Source organism: Hemicordylus capensis, chromosome 4 (assembly GCF_027244095.1).
Source record: "Hemicordylus capensis ecotype Gifberg chromosome 4, rHemCap1.1.pri, whole genome shotgun sequence".
Taxonomy (NCBI): domain Eukaryota; kingdom Metazoa; phylum Chordata; class Lepidosauria; order Squamata; family Cordylidae; genus Hemicordylus; species Hemicordylus capensis.
This window is the reverse complement of record NC_069660.1, coordinates 281084270-281102983: the sequence shown is the minus strand read 5'-3', so window position 1 is coordinate 281102983 and position 18714 is coordinate 281084270. Positions and strand designations below refer to the sequence as shown.

The following is an 18714-nucleotide window of genomic DNA, read 5'->3' as shown; positions in this document are numbered from 1 at the left end:
GGAAGAGGGAGGCATTCCTTACAGGCTGCGCTGAGTAGGTTCACCACAAAGGTTTCCAGCAGGGTCACCAGGAAGCTCCTGTGGTAGAGGGCTTGTCCTTAGGCTGCATGTGCTCAAAGAGGGCCAGCTGGAGCAATCACTACATCCTCTCCAGCAGGAGCTTTGGGATCGGCAGCCGGGGAGAGTGGGCCAGACGGTTCCCCCTCAACTGCCATTGCTGCTTGTGTGGTTTAATTCGACACCAATAATTCTCCCAAAGGACCAGGGTTCCCTCTAAGGCAGGGATTCTCAATGTGTGGGTCCCCAGATGTAATTGGACTTCAACTCCCATAATTCTCAACCAAAGGCCACTGGGGCTGGGGATTATGGGAGTTGAAGTCCAATAACATCTGGGGACCCACACGTTGAGAAACCCTGCTCTAAGGCGTGTGTGTGTGTGCATACACTGGTCTTTTAATGTCCCCTGAGTTAATTATAGATCCCGCTCAGGTTGAATCAGGAAGGCCCCATTCTGAATGCATGTGCGCACACACTGCCTTGATATTGCTGCCCAGAACAAAATTCATTCTGCACACAGATGAAAAAAATTAGAGGGACCACTGCAAAGGACGATGGTCGTCATTTTCTCTGTGCCTTGTGTGATTTGCCTAGATGCCAATAATTTGCCCAAAGGACGGTGGTTGTCATTTTCTCCATGCCCTTCTCCACTGACGGACTAGAGAGGCAGCAAGTCTTGCTTCTTTGTTGGCAACATGCCCGAAAGAGATTTGCTCACCGAGGCGAGAAGGACTGAGGAGGCTCTGCCAGTACCATCTGGTGTTTGGTCTGTTTGCGGCTTTTTGGTGTGAGCTGGAGCCGCTGCTACAACTGTACCAGCTGCAGTGGCAGGAACGGGGGCTATCTGCAAAGGCGAGGCTGACCTATCCCATATTGGGAGTTGGAGGGCTCTCACGAGGACATCTGGCTTCATAGCCGGCTGCAGGTCCTCAGAAAAGGGGGCCCTGCAGGATATTGCTATAATCAGGAGGGCTCTCTAAGGTGCACAGGTAGGCAGGAATTGTGTTTCTTTTTAGTCAGCTCCACCTGATTGCTGCAATGTTTTGATTTATTATTATTATTATTTTAATTTGCAGCTATTTTGCATGCTACAGCTGCCTCTACCCCAGCAAGCACCAGATCAGCTGGAAGAATTTCAATTCACATAGGCAAGGCCAAAACCGCAGTAGTTTTACCAAGTAGGTGGGTTGGAGGGCTCTTGTGGAGGACTGCTGGAATTGGACGCTAGCTGCAGGCCCTCTGAAAGGGATCCTTGCAGCAGCTCTTCTGCCTGAGCAGGCTCCATAAGGAGTAAAGGAAAACGAAAGCAAAACTAGAAATTGCCAATGGTCTAATTTGGAATGGAAAAAATGTTTAGGATTTAGGTTAAAATAAAATACTATGATAGCCCCCTTCCTACCCTACAGAAGAAGGGAAGAGGGGAAGGAGGAAGAGAAATAAAAGTATTTTTTTTAAAAAAGAGAAACTAGCCTCCCCCCCCACCAAATGATGGAGAGTTTCACAGCCCTGCTAACCCGAGCAAGACAGAAACCGAACTGGGGATATGTTGCCCTCTGGCAACAGGAAACTAGCCACACATGTTTTGGTCCTGTCTCTTGAGCATGCTCAGTGCACAACCCACACTGATTAGTTCCAGCACAGGGGTGGGGGGATGTTTGCCCTCATTTTTAATTGCTTAGGATGGCAGTCAGTATCATCTGAACTGGCACATTAATTCATCCAGCTCAGAATCTGAAATATTTTCCCAGCCCTGTGATTTAAGAAATGCAACTTGCAATTGGAACTCTGGTGGTATTAAAACTATCCAATTGCTTTAGATCACATCCTGTGAATTACAGGAAGTGTGGTTTCCAGTATTATGATTTAAATCATTACACATTTTTAAAGTTCGATAAATGAATCTAACTCATTTCCAGAGTTGTATGGGGTGTTTTATGTTAGTTTAAGCAAGATGACCCATAATGTTAGATGCACATAGCCAAGGTTTGATGTTAATAACATTTTGCTGCATCTGAGTAATATTTCTTGCCAGAGTGAATTTCAATCACAAACTTACAGGGTTATTGTAAGGATTGCAGAGATTATGGATGTGCAGTACTTTGAACATTTAGAAGTTATATAAACATGCTAAGTAGGGATATTAGTTTACTGTGCCAGGAAGGGATAGCATGTTTAATGGCGGGCTTAAGGAATGTGGCTTGCTGAATCAATCAAAGAAATGGCATATGATCCTATGAAGTTCTCCAACATAAACATGTTTTTAACAAGGATTGCAGGTCCAGAATTGCTGCACCAATATATATTGAGAACTTGCTGGGGTATCCCAGCATTCAGCGGAAACCATGCACTCACTCAGTGCATTGTGGGATTTACAGGGTCCAGGATGACATGTCCCAACACCCGCACCTCTGCGCTGCCAGGGAAAACAGCAGAGCATTTGGTTGTGCAGGATCACGCACCCTGACCCTCCCAGACCCAGAAGCCAGATCATCTGCGGGGAAGGCAAGCTTCTGCTGCTTTTCTCACCACCCACCCAGAAGCCCTCTCATGCGATCATGGGAAAGGGCTCATTGTGTGCAACTTGGCTTAACCAAAGCTCCATGTGATGGCTGAACCGGCTCTAAGTTATACTTAAGCTTCCTTAAACATGGTGTAGTATGATGGCTGAACGGAGAATGTCTATGCTAATATTTGACTGTATACTTTAATAATGGGGTTATAACTAGGGCTGGCCTGATGCACCAATACTCCTTTCATGCCTGCTCCTCGGTCTGCAAAAATGGAGAGGCAGTTTTTTTCAGAGGGGCAATTTGCTGAAAGATTCAAAGAGGCTTATTGGGAGCTGGCATAGTTCTTCCTGGTGGACGTTTCTTGGTGGCTCTCCCATTTTTCCACTGCCACATTAGCAGTAGGGATATGTGAACAGGTCAACATCAAACCTGCTTGGTTGATGGTCCAATATCAAGCTGAACACACACCCCTGGTCGTGTCAGGGTGGTGGTGGGAGTTCACAAGTTTTTAAAAGTTTTTTAAAGTTTTAAAAAATAAATTTCACTCTAGGTTCGGCCGCTGAGTGTCTCCAGAATTTCCCCCTCCCCACTACTGGCCTTCATTATGTGCCGAATCACCTGGTTTGGGTGGTATTCAGCCCATTCTGGGCCTCGCCCTCATGGCGGTGGCCATTTTGGAGGCCACTGCACATGCCCAATGGGCCTCTGTGAGCCAAAATGGCAACCAACATGGAGGTAAGGCCTGGAACAAGCTGAAGACCGCCTGAATTGGGTGATTTGGCACATAATGGAGGCTGGCGGGGGAGGGGGAACTTCTGGAGACCCCGCCCCCACAGCCGAATCTAATTCCTTGAGTGAAAATGACAACTAAACTAAACTAAAAAATATGACAACTCATGAACATCCCCCTGGACGGGGGTTGGGTGGGTTGGGGGAGGAAACTAAACATGTCCAGTCAAACCAAACCAGGCGACCCAGTTTTGTGCACACCCCTAGTTAGCAGCGACTGAGCTGCTTTGGGCATCTGCCAGCTACTGTTTTTGCCCCAGAATGCCTCTATACATCATGACATAGACATAGAATAATTCTAGAGCACTCTGGGGAAATAAGGGGGAGGGGAATTAAGGGCTACCTAGAAAAGCTCTCCCACTGCTTCTTGGGTTCCCTCCCAAGCTGAAAGCCCTTATGGAGAGCTTTCAGCTCAGCCCTATAGACAAGCATAGTTGGACATCCTTTACCTTCCAGCCTTGGATACCATTCTGGTTATAATGCTGTAAGTCACCTATTGTGCTGTCAGAGAGATGAAAACCCAAAGGTCCTCGGAGAGCCCCTTGCATCATGATGAGCAATAAGGTCTTTCTGATCAAAATCAAGTAGTCAAGGAAGTTCTGTGTATTTTGCTGCCAGATGGTACTGTTATTTTCAGTAGTATTCCAAGGTATTTTGATCAGGTTTGACAGGGTTTGTTTAAGCTTACTGTTTCTTATATTGACAACACATTTCTCTACAAATGTGCAATATTTCATTTTGTTTCAAGAAAAAGGCATACAATTTTTTAACTGCAAATGCATTAAAATGAGAAGAGGAATGTATAGTGAGGGTTCAAAAAAAAGAAAACCTTTGCATGTACTGTACCTCAAACTGATGGCTGTTATTGGTGTCTATATTGAAACATATAATTTTACTTACATATGGCAATGCTTTTTTCATGTTCCAGTCAAGATTAAGGAATACTTTGGCAGGGATAAAGTGCTCGGTCACAGTTTTATCATATCTCTCTCCCTTCTTAAAAAAGCTCACTTGCTAAAAATTGACTTCTAGTACAATTCTCATAGGAAGCTGCCATATACTGAGGCAGACTATAGGTCCATCTAGCTCAGTATTGTCTTCACAGACTGGCAGCGGGTTTCTCCAAGGTTTCAGGCAGAAATCTCTCTCAGCCTTATCTTGGAGATGCTGCCAGGGAGGAAACTTGGAACCTTCTGCAATTCCCAGAGTGGCTCCATCCCCTTAGGGCTATATCTTACAGTGCTCACACATCCAGTCTCCCATTCATGTGCAACCAGGGTGGACCATGCTTAGTTAAGGGGACATGTCATGCTTGCTACCACAAGACTAGCCACCTGGGTTATGCTAAATTGGAGCTGGTTTAGGAACCCTTATGCTGGAATAGTCCATATGATTTAACTAAGGAAGAAGAAAGCTCAATAGTTTTGTAAAGAATTTTGTTTCTTGGAAGATCCGAACATAGTGGCACATATTAGCAAATGTTCTCTGTGTAATACAACTCAGGTAGTCATATTAATATTCCACTCAGATGTCTATCTATGCTCCTCTCCTACGTCCATCACTCCCTCCCTCCATCACCATTATTATTCTTAATAAGCTCCAAAGACTTTTGTAATCCCATATAAAATATAAATGATGCTTTCTGAATTGATGGATATTTAATTCCTACTTTCTGGTTAATTTAATGGCTAATTTAGTATTACATGGAAATAAATATATAATAGACAAGGGAGACAAGGTAATATAAAGAATTTACTTGGAAAATTTATACATATGGTAGGATAGATCTATACTGAATGCCTTCCATTAATAATATACTTTGGTGATTTTTAAAACATCTTGTGTTAGTGTGTTTAATTTTGATAAACTCCCTGCTGCAAAAGAACTCTTTGCTATCAGTTCCTTGAGGCACAAGTCACTAAAACCTTGTTATCAATAATTTTGTATCAACAACATGCTAGTTTAAAATATAATCTTTTTGAAATTGTATCTTTTTCTAGGAACTTTATCCTGCTAAAATTCATTGAGGTATCTAAGCACAGAAAAGGTTTATCAAGATATTTCAGTCAAAGATTTTATCTTCTGAGAGGAACAAGTAACCCATTTTTTTAGCAACAGGAACACTATTTAAAATGGCCTTCCAAATAAGTAAGTTATGGAATGCAGCCTAAACATCCTACAATCCTCTGCAGCCAGCATACTTCTAGGCAAATTTTTTGGTAGGTTTCCAAACAGTTTTATTATATATGTGATACACTTTCTGACATAAAGCAACTTGCTCACCATGCTGTTTCCTTCCGTTCTATACAGATAATTTAAATTGCTGGAAGCAATTGTTTTTGGCTCAGGCCCACCTTTGGACATTCAGGTCTCTGAATAAAGGATGCAAGTTGGAAGAATGGCTGAGCAATTTGGAACAATTGCTCTATACCCTTTTCTCTATGACCACAGGTGTTAAAAATGTGTTGCTGGCCTCCCCAACTTGAGCAAGGAAGGGAACCAGTTAGTCTCCCAGTATGTTCCTTTATTGCTAATATTTGGACCATATGTGGAGTGATAGTTTGGACAGACCACACAACAAAGGAACACACCGGGGAGACATTGGGACATTTAGGAAAGACATCAGGATGTGCATGCTCTTGGTGCATCCCCCTTCTTAATGGCACAGAGCAAATTGGCTCAAGAAGTTCTAAGCAGAACCAATGGAGGCTACTTTCTGGTCATTTCAACATCCAAGTCATGTTAACTCTTTAGAATGAAATCTATTTGATAGTATTGGATCACTGTTCTTGGAAATTGTGCTTGTTTGTTTTCAAATATAATTTTAAAGTGGAAGTAAGCTTTTTTAGGCCTTGGGGCAGGCAATTTGCGAGCAATCACATAACTTAGTTTCAAGGCATTGAGCACTTTTGGTGTGACCAGAGGAATGCTTGTGCATCCCTTTATATGCCTAGAACAAATTCAGGGTGGGTCACTTTCTAATATGCATAATGTAGGTACAGTTTTGTTTGCTGCTATTGGGTACTGCTACTGCAAGTATCATTTTATTTAATAGTGGTTTAATAAATGACTTGGTAAAATCGCAGAGACAGTTTTACAACTAGAAGTTGAAAGAAACCAAATAGAATTGATGGATTTCCATTTATTTTGAACAATAGCTGATTATGTGGACCAGATGATTAAGTGCCCATTTTTTTTGCATTGAAAAAGAATAAGATAAAGAACCTTCAAAGCTGATAAAATGCCCTCTTTAAAAAAGAACAGGCAAACCTATCTTTCCTTGGTATACAAAGCTTTGTGCACATTGTATTGAAGATCAAGCCAATTGTTATATCTACCTTCAGTCTTACTGTCTTTTATTTTCTTTGTCTTTTCACTCATATCTGAACAAAATTTTCTCATATGCTCTTTAACATCTACATGAAACTGGGGAAGACATCCATGGGTTTGGTACTGGGTGTCTAGCAAGATGGCCAAATTTGCAGATGACACCAAACTATTTAGGGCAGTGAAATCCAAAACAAATTTCAAGGAACTCCAAAACATTATCTCCAAACTGAGGGAATGGGCAAAAAAATGGCAGATGCAGTTCAATGTAAGCAAGTGTAAAGTGATGCATATTGGGGCACCCCCCGCCAACATTTCATATATGCTGATGGGGTCTGAGCTGTCAGTGACTGACCAGAAGAGAAATCTTGGGGTTGTGGTGGACAGCTCATTGAAAGTGTCAACTCAGTGTGTGGCAGCTGTGAAAAAAGCAAATTCCTTGCTAGGGATCATTAGGAAGGGGATTGAAAATAAAACTGCTAATATCATAATGCCCTTATTTAAATCTGTGGTGTAGCCATATTTGTAGTAGGGATGTGCACAGAACCAGTTCTGTTCATGCGTGGGAGGGTGGCGGGGTTGTTTAAATGGCAGAGAAGGTGCTGCCTACCTGCCAGCTCCCACCCCACCATTTCCCCCCCTGCTGGGGCTCTTCCAAAAAGAGTGTAGCCCGGAGTGTAGCTTCCAAAAAGCCCCTTGCAGCCCGGACCAGCGTCACCATGCAAATGGCCAAAGCGCGTGCACACGGTTCGGACAATGCTGCCCACTAGCCCCACCTACCACACAATTAAAAACAAGAGTGTGCACCTCCCACCACCCCACCTGGTACGTCATGCACGTGTGTCGGCCATTTGCATGGCAATGCTGGTTCAGGCTGCAAGCACCCACTTTTTGGAAGAGTTCCGGGGGGGGGAGTTTTGGGATGGGGGCTGGCAGGTAGGCAGTTCCTTCCCTGACATTTAAAGCAAACCCCCCACCCTCTGAACCGGTACGAACACCGGTTGACAGAACCAGTTTGGCACTCCTTGAATGGAGTCTCAGAGGCAAGGTGCTGAACAGTTCCGTGCACATCACTGATTTGTAGCACTGTGTACAGTTCTAGTCACCATACCTCAAAAAGGACATCACAGAACTGGAAAAGGTGAAGAAGAGGTCAAGCAAGATGATCAGGGGCCTAGAGCACCTTCCTTACAATGTACAATGGGGCTTTTTAGTTTAGAAAAAACATGATCGAGGGACAGCATGATGGAGGTCTATAACATTATGCATGGTGTGAGGAGAGAGAACTCTTTCTCCTTCTCACATAACACTAGAAGCAGGGCTCATCCCATGAAACTGATTGCCAAGAAATTTAGGACCGACAAAAGGATGTACTTTTCCACACAATGCCTAATTAACCAATGGAATTTTCTGCCACAAGATGTGGTGACAGCCATCAGCCTTGATGGCTTTAAGAAGGGCTTAGAGAAATCCATCAAGCACAAGTCTATTAATGGCTACTAGTCTGAGAGCTATACGCATCTCCAGCCTCAGAGGCAAGATGCCTCTAAATACCAGTTGCAGGGGAACAACAGTAGGAGAGAGGGCATGCCCTCAGCAATTGCCTGTGGATTTCCCAGAGACATCCGGTGGGCCACTGTGTGAAACAGGATGCTGGACTAGATAGGCCTGTCCTTATGTAATATGTGGATGACACCAAGCTTTCTATATCTTTGACTTTCCACCCAGAGATGCTGTTGACTTCAGCTAACAAGTTGAAATTAAATACAGGCAAGACAGAAGTTCTCCTGGTCAGAAAAACTACTGATTCAGCTATGGTTTATTAGCCTGTGCTTGATGGAGTTAGGATCTCCTTGAAGGAACAAGTTCACAGCTTGGGAGTTCTCCTAGATCCAGAATGACATTGGGGTGCCTAAATGTCAGCCATGGCTCAGGGGATTTTTGATCAGATTCAACTGGTGTGCCGGATGATCCTATTTCTGTCTCATCAGAGCTAGCCATGGTTGTCTATTCCCTCATTACTTCTCAATTGGATCACTTTAACACATTCTATATGGGGCTGTCTCTGAAGAACCTCTGGTATTGCAACCTTTAAAAGTTGTAACCTTTGGAATTGAGGTATTTGAAGGACCACCTTCACCTGCAGGAATCTCATGGGAACATCGTGAGAGGCCCTCTATGTGTGCCTTCTCCCCTGGAGGTTATGCCTTATGGAACTCCCTGCCCTGGAAGATCCAGCTTGCTGCCTTCTTGGTATTTCAGGGGCCCGCGAAAACCCATATTTTCTAGCTAGCTTTCTCTGAACGTGTTTGAAGTTTGCTTTCAGTTTGCTCTCTTTTTGTTTGCCTCGCAGAACTTTTAAATTATGTTTTATATTGTTGTATTGTGTATTGCCTTTAATTTTCAGTATCTAAACAGCCTTGAATTTTGTTAAAGAAATGGGGATATAATTTTTTAAAATAAATAGATACTTTTGAGTGGGGGGGACCTCTTTGGCCTCCATGGCCATATCTGTTTTGTTATATTCCTCAGACAACACAATTTGACTGACTGGAATTATAGTTCACCCCATTCCAAGGGCTCAGGACAGGCATGCAGACTTTTCCATATCTCTAGTCACAAAAATGTCTAATGCTGCTTGTTGAAGATATACAGCCTAAGGCTTTGGCATGTTTTCAGGGAATTTCAAACCTGAGGGGCCACTGAGAACACCTCTTTATGTGCCCTTGTGGTCTTGATTTAGCACATAAAATGATGTGCTTAAGCAGTGGCGCACCCAGCTCATTTGGAAGCCCAGACCTGAAGGGCTTTGGAGCCCCCCCCCCCGCCCATTGCGATGGTGGTTGGGGGTGAGGAGAAGGTCCTCCCCCTTTTGCACAGTTTTAAAAAAACCCTCCGCTGCATGGCAGCGGCACTAGCTGGGGGAATGTGGGGGACAAGGAGGGGAGAGTTCCCCTTTAAGGAGGAGATGTTTACCCGGGGGGGATGGTGGTATGGGGTGTGGGGGTGGCGGTTGCAGGGAGGGGGGGCTGCGAGGAGGGGAGGGTTCCCCCTGTTACCCTCCATCTGCATCCAGGATGGGAGGAGGTGAGCTCCATCCAGCTTCACTCCCTCCTCCCAAGTGACGACCTCTTGCCTCTTCCACATGGAGGAAGCAGAGAGCAAGAAGCTGTCACAAATCATGCATGGTGTGAAGAAAGCGGATAGAGAGAAATTTCTCTCTCACACACATAACACTAGAACCAGGGGTCATCCCATGAAATTGGTTGCCAGGAAATCCAGGTCCAACAAATGGAAGTACTTTTTCACACAATGCATAATCAACTTGTGGATTTCTCTGCCACAAGATGTGATATTGGCTACTAATTTGATATTGGCTACTAGTTTGGGGTTTGGATAACTTCATGGAGGAGAGGTCTATCAACGGCTACTTGTCAGAGGGCTATAGGCCACCTCCAGCCTCAGATGCAGGATTCCTCTGAATACCAGTTGCAGGTGAGTAAGAGCAGGCGAGAGGGCACACCCTCAACCCCTGTCTGTAGGCTCCCAGTGGCATCTGGTGGGCCGCTGTGTGAAACAGGATGCTGGACTAGATGGGCCCTGAGCCTGATCTAGCAGGGCTCTTCTTATGTTCTTACGTTGCAGGTAGTTTCTTAGGTCTAATTTTACTCGTGGCTGCCACATGCATTTACTGTGCTCTTCATAAATTCCCATGCCTTTATTTTATAACAACAAACTCAAAATAACAATACTTGCCTCTTAGAATCTCCATAAAGGTGGGTCAAGAGCAGCGGTCCCTCTATTTTTTTCCATCTCTGTGTGGAATGAGTTTTGTTCTGGACAGATGTATCAAGGCACTGTGTGTGCAGATGCATTCAGAGTGGAGCCTTCCTAATTCAACCTCAGCGGGATCTAAAATTAACTGAGCGGACATCAGAAAACTCTTGAGCACGTGCACCTGTGCACACCTTAGAGGCAACAGTGGTCAAGAGCCATGCTATCTCTCTTCTAGACGTCTGATGAGAGCACGAGTTAAAAGCAGTTATCCTTGGGCTAATTTCTTAATTTAAACAAATTTAAATTAAACAATTAAATTGCATCATATTTATTTTGCAGGAAAATAAAAGATATTTCTTGTCATCAGTATATTCACAACTTCTAGTTTCTCTCTCTGCACAAATGGTGTACTAATGTACCTGCCTCCTTCCTTCCATAGGCTGAGAGTGCCCTCTTTGGTTGGGCTCAGGCTAATATAAAACTATGGTTTGTGCTAACTATAAAGAACCTGTGCTATGATTTGAGCTTTCAGATGTACAACAGGCAAATATAGTTTTAGTGCTTGTCTGCTTTTTTATAACTCCATCTGCTCGGGACCTGGCTTCACTAGTTCACTCCTGCCTCCATGGTACAGCAGCCCCTTGAGGTAGAACAAAGGCCCTAACTATAGTCTGTCACTATTTTTGAATTCAGACATAATGCGAAGCCATAGCTTGTACAAAATGTGGTTTGCAAATGGCTTTCAGACCACGATTTCTCGTGTTTTGGGTGCAAACAAACCATGCTTTTCGGGCTGGCTCAGGTTCAGACATAATGCAAAAAACCATGCTTTTACATTATGACTAAACCTCACTTTTGTGCTTTCTACACTGTATACCAAGACCATGGAAAGAGGACACATGGAGGGCACATTCTTGGTGACTGCACTATAAAAATGTCATTTCAGGATTCAGATTGATTTTAATATGGACTTTCATTACAGTGGTTAGACATCTACCAGCAATTTGTACAGGGATTAAGAGATAAAATGAAAAGCAAGAAAAATTAAGAGAGGGATAAAGAAATAAAATGGAAGGTCAGAAGTGTTAGTCTTGGATGCTTGTCCTAATAATATTTTTCATCTTACTATTTTGTTTGTTATCTATTTTTATATAGCAATAGCACTTACATTTATATACCGCTCTATAGCCGGAGCTCTCTAAGCGGTTTACAATGATTTAGCATATTGCCCCCAACATTCTGGGTATTTTTCTGTGTAAATTGCTTTGAACACTTTGTTGAAACACGGTATATAAATTTAGTCATCATCGTAGTAAATACGTTCTGCATGCACATTGTGACCCAAACTTGGCATAGTATCTTCTGGGAGACTGGGCAGTTCATTTAGTAAAAACCTGTCCGTTTTTTGTTTTGTTTTTACTATCCTGAGAAAAATATTTACCTCCAATTTAAGACATTGATGTTTCTTATTATAATACCTTTTTATCAGTACATCATATCTTGGGGATTACAGTTCAGCTTTAGTAAACTATTTGGATTGTGTTGCAGTAGTGATTCAATTGCACTAATAAAACTGTCATAGATCTGCAGATATATGGGTTGGGATCTAAAAAGTTATGTGGCCACTTTCATATGCCTTACAGAAGTTTAGGTTCATGTTTCTTGTGCAGCCCTCCTGTGCCACACTGCTTTTGAAATGAACATGGACAAGGACTATCAAAAGAAAACTTCAGTTCAAAAGAACTTCAGGATGTGGTGCAGGACTCTGCTGTTCAAAGAAAAAGTGTGGTGGTGGTGGTGGGGATCCATTTCTGCATGCCCAGTCCCATTTAAAACTGAGCACTTAAGTTACTAACACGTATCTGCATTAATACTACATTTAATTATTTGATTTTATACTAGACACATCTGGTAATGCCTGTGAATATTTTTATTTTTATTTTAAAAATAAATTTTAAAATACCCCAAGCTGTTCTTACATGGTGAAAGAGATTTCAAAATGCTAACTGCTAGGCAAGTATTATCTGCGATGTCCTCTTTAATGTATGCAATTCTAGTTTTTGCATGTGTTCAGCAAAAGTCATTCCTGGTTTTGGTCTCACTGTTCTTTTCACTGCCTTTGGCAAAATGTTTTCTCAATCTGTCTTCCCACTGACGCTGCCTTTTCTTTTTCTGCATCTGAGAACCACTTGCTCAGTGCCATTTTTACATACAGGGACAAAATGCATACCTATTGTACAGATTTTACCTTTATAAAAATGTGTATAAATTGCGGCTTTCCCCTTTAAATGACATGCATTTGAGCAGGAACTTATTGGGACTCTTGTGTGTTCTGAAAGGAGCAGCTTGTGATTTATATAGGAATATAGGAAACTGCCTTATACTGAGTCAGACCATTGGTCCATTTAGCCAGTAGCGGCTGGTGGAGGCAGTGCCAGGGGGGTGGCGAGAGGCACCTCTAAGGATTAATAAGCAGGTGCTTACCAGTGTTTAACCAGCACCTGCAAGCTGCCACACTCTGCCCATGATCCTGTGTGGGGCCACAGTAGTTCTTTACCTGGCATCCAACGGGGCAGTGGTGTGGCCCGAGTCTCTGAATGTGCACATGCCACTGCCCCACTGGATGTGCCATGCCACTGCCCCTCTGGATGCTGGGCAGAGCGCCACTGCCCCACATTGAATTGTGGGTGGAGCGTGGCAGCTTGCAGGTGCTGCCTGAACACTGGTAAGTACCTGCTTATCATTCCTTAAAGGTGCCTCTCACTGCCGCCCCCCTCCTCCCGCCTGGCACTGTCCTCACTGGCCACGACTGTGTCTAGCTCAGTATTATCTACACAGACTGGCAGCAGCTTCTCCAAGGTTGCAGGCAGGACTCTCAGCCATCTCTGGAGATGCCAGTGGGGACCCGCAACCTTCCACGTGCAGATGCTCTTCCTAGAGCAGCCCCATCCCCTAAGGGGAATATCTCACATGTAATATCTCATTCAAATGCAAACCTGAGTGGACCCTACTTAGCGAAGGGGGCAATTCATGCTTGCTACCACTCTCAGTGCAAAAGGTATGTATTTTGAACCTGTGCATTGGAACCCAAGCGGAAGACATGAAAAAAAAATCAGCATATTCTCTCTCCATCAATTCTTACATAGTCTCTCTTATTATGAACTTTTGTTTGTGTTGTAAATGGAAAAATGCAACCACTGGCTGTACTTATTGCATTCAGTTGCTGATATTGTATTTTAACCCAGCCAGGGCATGAGGCACAACTGCCAGGAAGGCAGAATCCATTTCATTACAAAAGAAACCATGGATTTTGGAATGTGGGAATTCCCTTTCGTTGTTTGTTTAGGTTACTTGCATTGCTAAACAAACAATGAACTAACTTGGAGATTTATTTGCACTTTTTGTTTAGAGTTTGGCAGTGATGAAACATATGGATGACTGAAGCTTCTTTGTTGTTGTCTTGTTCACTTTAAGGCAGGCATTCTCAAACTCTGGTACCCAGATGTTTCTGGACTACAGCCAAAAACCAAAGGCCATTGTGGCTGGGGATGATGGGAGATGTAGTCCAGCAATCTGGGCACCCTTGTTTGAGAACCCTTGCTTTTAGGAGATGAAAAACTATTACGAAATTTTCATAAGTGTATTAATTGGTATATTTTCATATTTATAATTTCATTTCCCCAGAAAATATTAGGCAAAACCTGGTTTTAAAAGCCAGTATTTATCCATGAACAGTACAAAACTAGTTTGTTCTAGGAAATTACCAACTCTGGAAATGTCCAATTTGAAGTTCAGGGCGATTCTGTGTTTTTCTGTCTACAGTATAGCGTACTTTCCAGATTAAACCTTACAACACTGTCACTACAGATCTACTAAGTGTGCTTCCATATTTCCTGTGTTGTGACACTGCAGTCCCTGAGCTGACAGCAAGGTGCCATTCACATTTCCGATGCCACCTTCTCATTTTATTTTTACATTATAGTGCTATAGCATTGCATGTGTATTGCAAAAAAGTAGCTGTATTTTCCCATTGTAGGAGTTTGAGATTCTGGGAATCGTTTTCAATATGATCCTGCCAAACCAAAGCATTTTAGCCCTATTGTAGAGTGTAATCTGGAAAACACCTAGAAGAACCTGATTGTACCATCTTTTATGAAGTGTTGTAAGCGCTGTGCATGAAAGTTGTTGATTTTTTTAGTTAATTCAGTAACCATGAATTGCTAATTAAATGTCACATTTGTTTCTACAAGATGCCTAATCCTTTAATACATTTTTGGTGTGTTTAAATCTTCCTCTCCATTGCTCTCTATGTAAGCACACTATGTGATCTCCCATCAAGTACAAACTCTCCTACTCATACATTAACCCTATCTAAGCTAGTAATAATATAGTGGGGCTATTCACACAACCGTGCACAGTTGGGTGGAGGGGGAAGTCAGGGTTCGACCTACCTTCCTCCAGACGATCGCTCCGAGTTCCAGCAACGTGCAAGCCACGCACCCACATGACCAGTGCTGCCAAGAGCAGCGCAGATGACTATCTATGCTGCTTCTGCCAGCGTGGGTAAACAGAGGCTAGGACTTGTTCTCCCGGCCTCCATGAATCCGACAGTGCACCACACACCAAGTGCAGTGCCCTGGGGCATTCAAGCTGGTCTTATGGTAGCAAGCATGACTTGTCCCCTTAGCTAAGCAGGATCTGCCCTGGTTGCATATGAATGGGAGACTAGAAGTGTGAACACTGTAAGATATTCCCCTCAGGGGATGGAGCCACTCTGGGAAGAGCAGAAGATTTCAAGTTCCCTCTGCAACCTTGGAGAAGCCACGGCCAGTCTGTGAAGACAATACTGAGCTAGATGGACCAATGGTCTGACTCAGTATATGGCAGTTTCCTATGTTCCCCAGGGTACGGACACTCTAGGCACTGACACACAATCCTGGGAGCTAACCTTATCTGAGAGCTGGGCCTTGGCAGTGGGTTTAGGGATCCGCACAGATCCCGTCAATTCTCATGGGCAGCCAAGCCCAGGCTTGGCTGCTTGTGAGGACAGCCTCTATGTTAATCAAATAATATGGTTAGGGTGGTTATAAGACATGTATGCACATTTATTTCATGGGCTTCAGCTTAGTTAATGTCTATCTGCTATTCTTTTGTATGCATGAAGCATTGAAAGTTTCTTGTCATTTGTTGGTGGACTGTATTCTAAGGGAAACAAGATGGCAGGAAAACCAAAATTGATAAGTTCAGTCTGCTGTACTGCTTTTTCTATGGGTTAGCTGAAGAACATGAGTCACAACCAATGAAGAGTATTTTTCAAGAATCTTTCATGCCTGGACATACATCTGGAACTCTTTATACTAGCTAACAGTAAAGTAAATGCCACTGCTTATTATATCCTACGTTTTTTATTTTAAAAAGGAAATTGAAAACATACCACTTGCAGAACTGCCTGACATTGAATTGGCTATTGAATAGGCATCAGTTGTGTATTTACATATTCCATATTTTGTTCCATACATCAGCCCTCCTTGATGCACTTGAATTGGATGCTTTCCATGTAAGCTGAAATATATGAAAGGCCATCTTGTTTTTAAAATGGATTAAACCATTAAGATACAGGAAGTGAAGTAAATGCTTTTGACTATAGAGGCCTTTCTTTTTCCTTCCTCTGTCATAGTCATGTTTTTCTTAGTGGTCTTCTTCTGTCTCCATATTTATTTTTTATAAGGTTGGAAACACTTGCAGTACATATCACAGTTCACCTAAAAGTTAAATACAGAGTTAAAAATAATTCCCATAATAAGAACCGAATGTATGACAAAGAACAGTTCAGTGTCAGGAACCAAAACAATCCACAGAAGAAACGTCATAATTTAAAGTTGGTTTTACAGCATTCTTTAATTTAGAGTGGGGCAAGATGCTTCTGTGATTAAATCACAGCTTCTAGCTCTTTGCTGCTAAAAGAGATTCAAGAATGTATATTTCATTTTAAAAATATAATGCAAAACAAATGGAAGAGATGTTTGCAGGCTTGAAACATATTTTATGAATTTATCTTAAGACTCTCCTGTTACCAGAGGGTTGTATGTGCATAGGTTGGGTTTGGCTTGTTATTTCACCATCTACCCTCATCATGAATTGATTGCAGAGAATATAGGAGAATGAGTTCCAGCCAGGTCTTTTCCTCCCTCGTATTTTGAGAAGCTGTTGGGTTTAAGCCCTGTTTGAAGCGGGTTTGGTATTTTTTTTCAATCCTCTGCAGCTCATGGAGTTGAAACAAGCTTATAGAAGATAGCTGAACTCTGAAAAATGCAAGCTAAAGTTAGCATGCTACTATGATTTCCTAGAGTCTAGTAGCCATTATAGCCATTGGGCCATATAATGGACCCTTGACCTTTGAGCTGTCAAACAGACATTTTGCTATGACCACTTATTTTGCAGCTCTGCGCAGGGCCAGGCCACTGCAATGGCCTATTAAATCCTACTTACTGACATAATTAAGTCCCAGTGTGTGAGGTTACTTGCCCATCCTGAATTGAGACAAGTCCCAGATAGACACGGATTTCTATAAGAGTCTGCCAGACTCTCATGGCTTGGATCTGAGTCAGTAACATCCAACAGAAGGGAGGAACCAGCCAGTTCCCACAACCTTACTGTGTGCAAAAATGCTTGAGGGCTTCTAAAGAAACAAACTCCTTGTCCCCAACACATCTGTAGCTTCTCTAGGCTGCTCTTTACTCTGGGGATGGGCAGATGAATTTTGGAGGTGATCTCAGGCTAATCACAACTGTCTAGCTCATTCCAGCTCTAGCCATGACCATGTAGGTCCCCTGTGCTTGGAATGCTGACTGCTGGGTGCCACTTTAGCCCTTGCTGCTCGGAGGTCTTAGTTGACATGTTTGGAGAAGCTCGGAGGCATGTGTGTGCATCCAAGTGTTAATCCTCTTGAGAAATTTAAAATGGCTGCCTCCAAACCATCCATCCTCTGAGATCTAGTCTTGTTGACTTTCAGCTTGTTGACTTGTTGGCTTGAGGTTTCCTTTCCCCCCTCCCCATAAGAGTTCCTCTGCCAGCTATTCTGCCCAGTCTGGCATTGTTCAGCATGTGGTAGAAGGCCAAGGTGTAGGGCTCTCAGGTGAGGGAATACTGCAGCTGTGAGTCTAGTAAGTGTGGCTGTTGCTGCTGGACAAAAGGCAGAGCATAGAGGATATGCGCTGCTTTTTGAGCAGCAGCAGCTGTGGGGCCAGTGCCAGGCCTTCAAGCCCTTCTGTGGAGAGTGTGCATGTGAGTGAGTGAATATCTTTGTCCTCTATGCTCTGCGGTTTCTTTTCTGTGTAAATCAGTGATCATCACTATTTTTCAAGCAGGGGCCATTTTGGAAAAAACCATCAATATCAAAGCCTTTCCCCACTGTGCTGACCTCTGCACAGAACTGTGCTTTTCTCAGTGATGGGAGGGCCCTTTAAGAGAGAAGGATCCCTCTCTTAAGAGCTCTTGGAGGAAAGTGCTGGGAGGGGCTACACTGATTCCTTTAAGGAACCTACCAGTGCTGGGCAAGGTGAGAATGGTTGTCTCCACATGGTTTTAGGGAGACTGTGCAAAGTATTCAGCTTTGGCTGAAGCTTCACATAGGCCCAATAAACTATTAATCAGGGAGCCACACTTAGTGTTGATGGGGGCCACCACTGGCCTATCAAGGGCACTAGTATAAATGGATAAAGCTAGCCCTGGCTGGCATTTGGGATTGGTTGTTCTTGAGTTCTCTTCCATGATTTCAGAGGCTTGCTTGGCCAAGTTATCCTTCTACCTTGGTATTTGTCATCAGTAAATAAATAAATGTTTTCTATCTAGAATGTCTCCTACATACTTATTTCTTAGCCCATCTATATTGCATATTTGTGGCTTGTCTCATTCTCTTGAGTGATTTTCCCTGCATTTCCCTGCAATTCTTTGCCATGAATTCATTGATTGTCCTTGAGAACTGTTTATGCTTCTCTGTTCCGCATCTGTATAGTGTGGAATTGTCTTTTAGAATGTTTTCTAAATGTTTCAATTCCTTAATGTGATGCACATATGTCCATTATATATGTGACTTTATATCTAGTCTGTAGCTGGGCTTGAATTATCTACATTAGTTATCTTGAGTTATCTACATTGCACTTCCAGTTCTTCGTGCTTGTGACAGAGTTGTAGTCTGGGATTGTGTTAAATTAGTCTGATGCCACATTTGGATGATATTTCTTGGTGACAAGAG

The 18714-nt window shown here is 43.0% G+C and overlaps 1 protein-coding gene across 10 annotated transcripts in view; it reads left to right on the top strand.

The window, feature by feature from the left end:
- RUNX1T1 (RUNX1 partner transcriptional co-repressor 1) overlaps positions 1–18714 on the top strand; it is a 207671-nt gene that overhangs the window by 108645 nt on the left and 80312 nt on the right. The window lies entirely within an intron of this gene.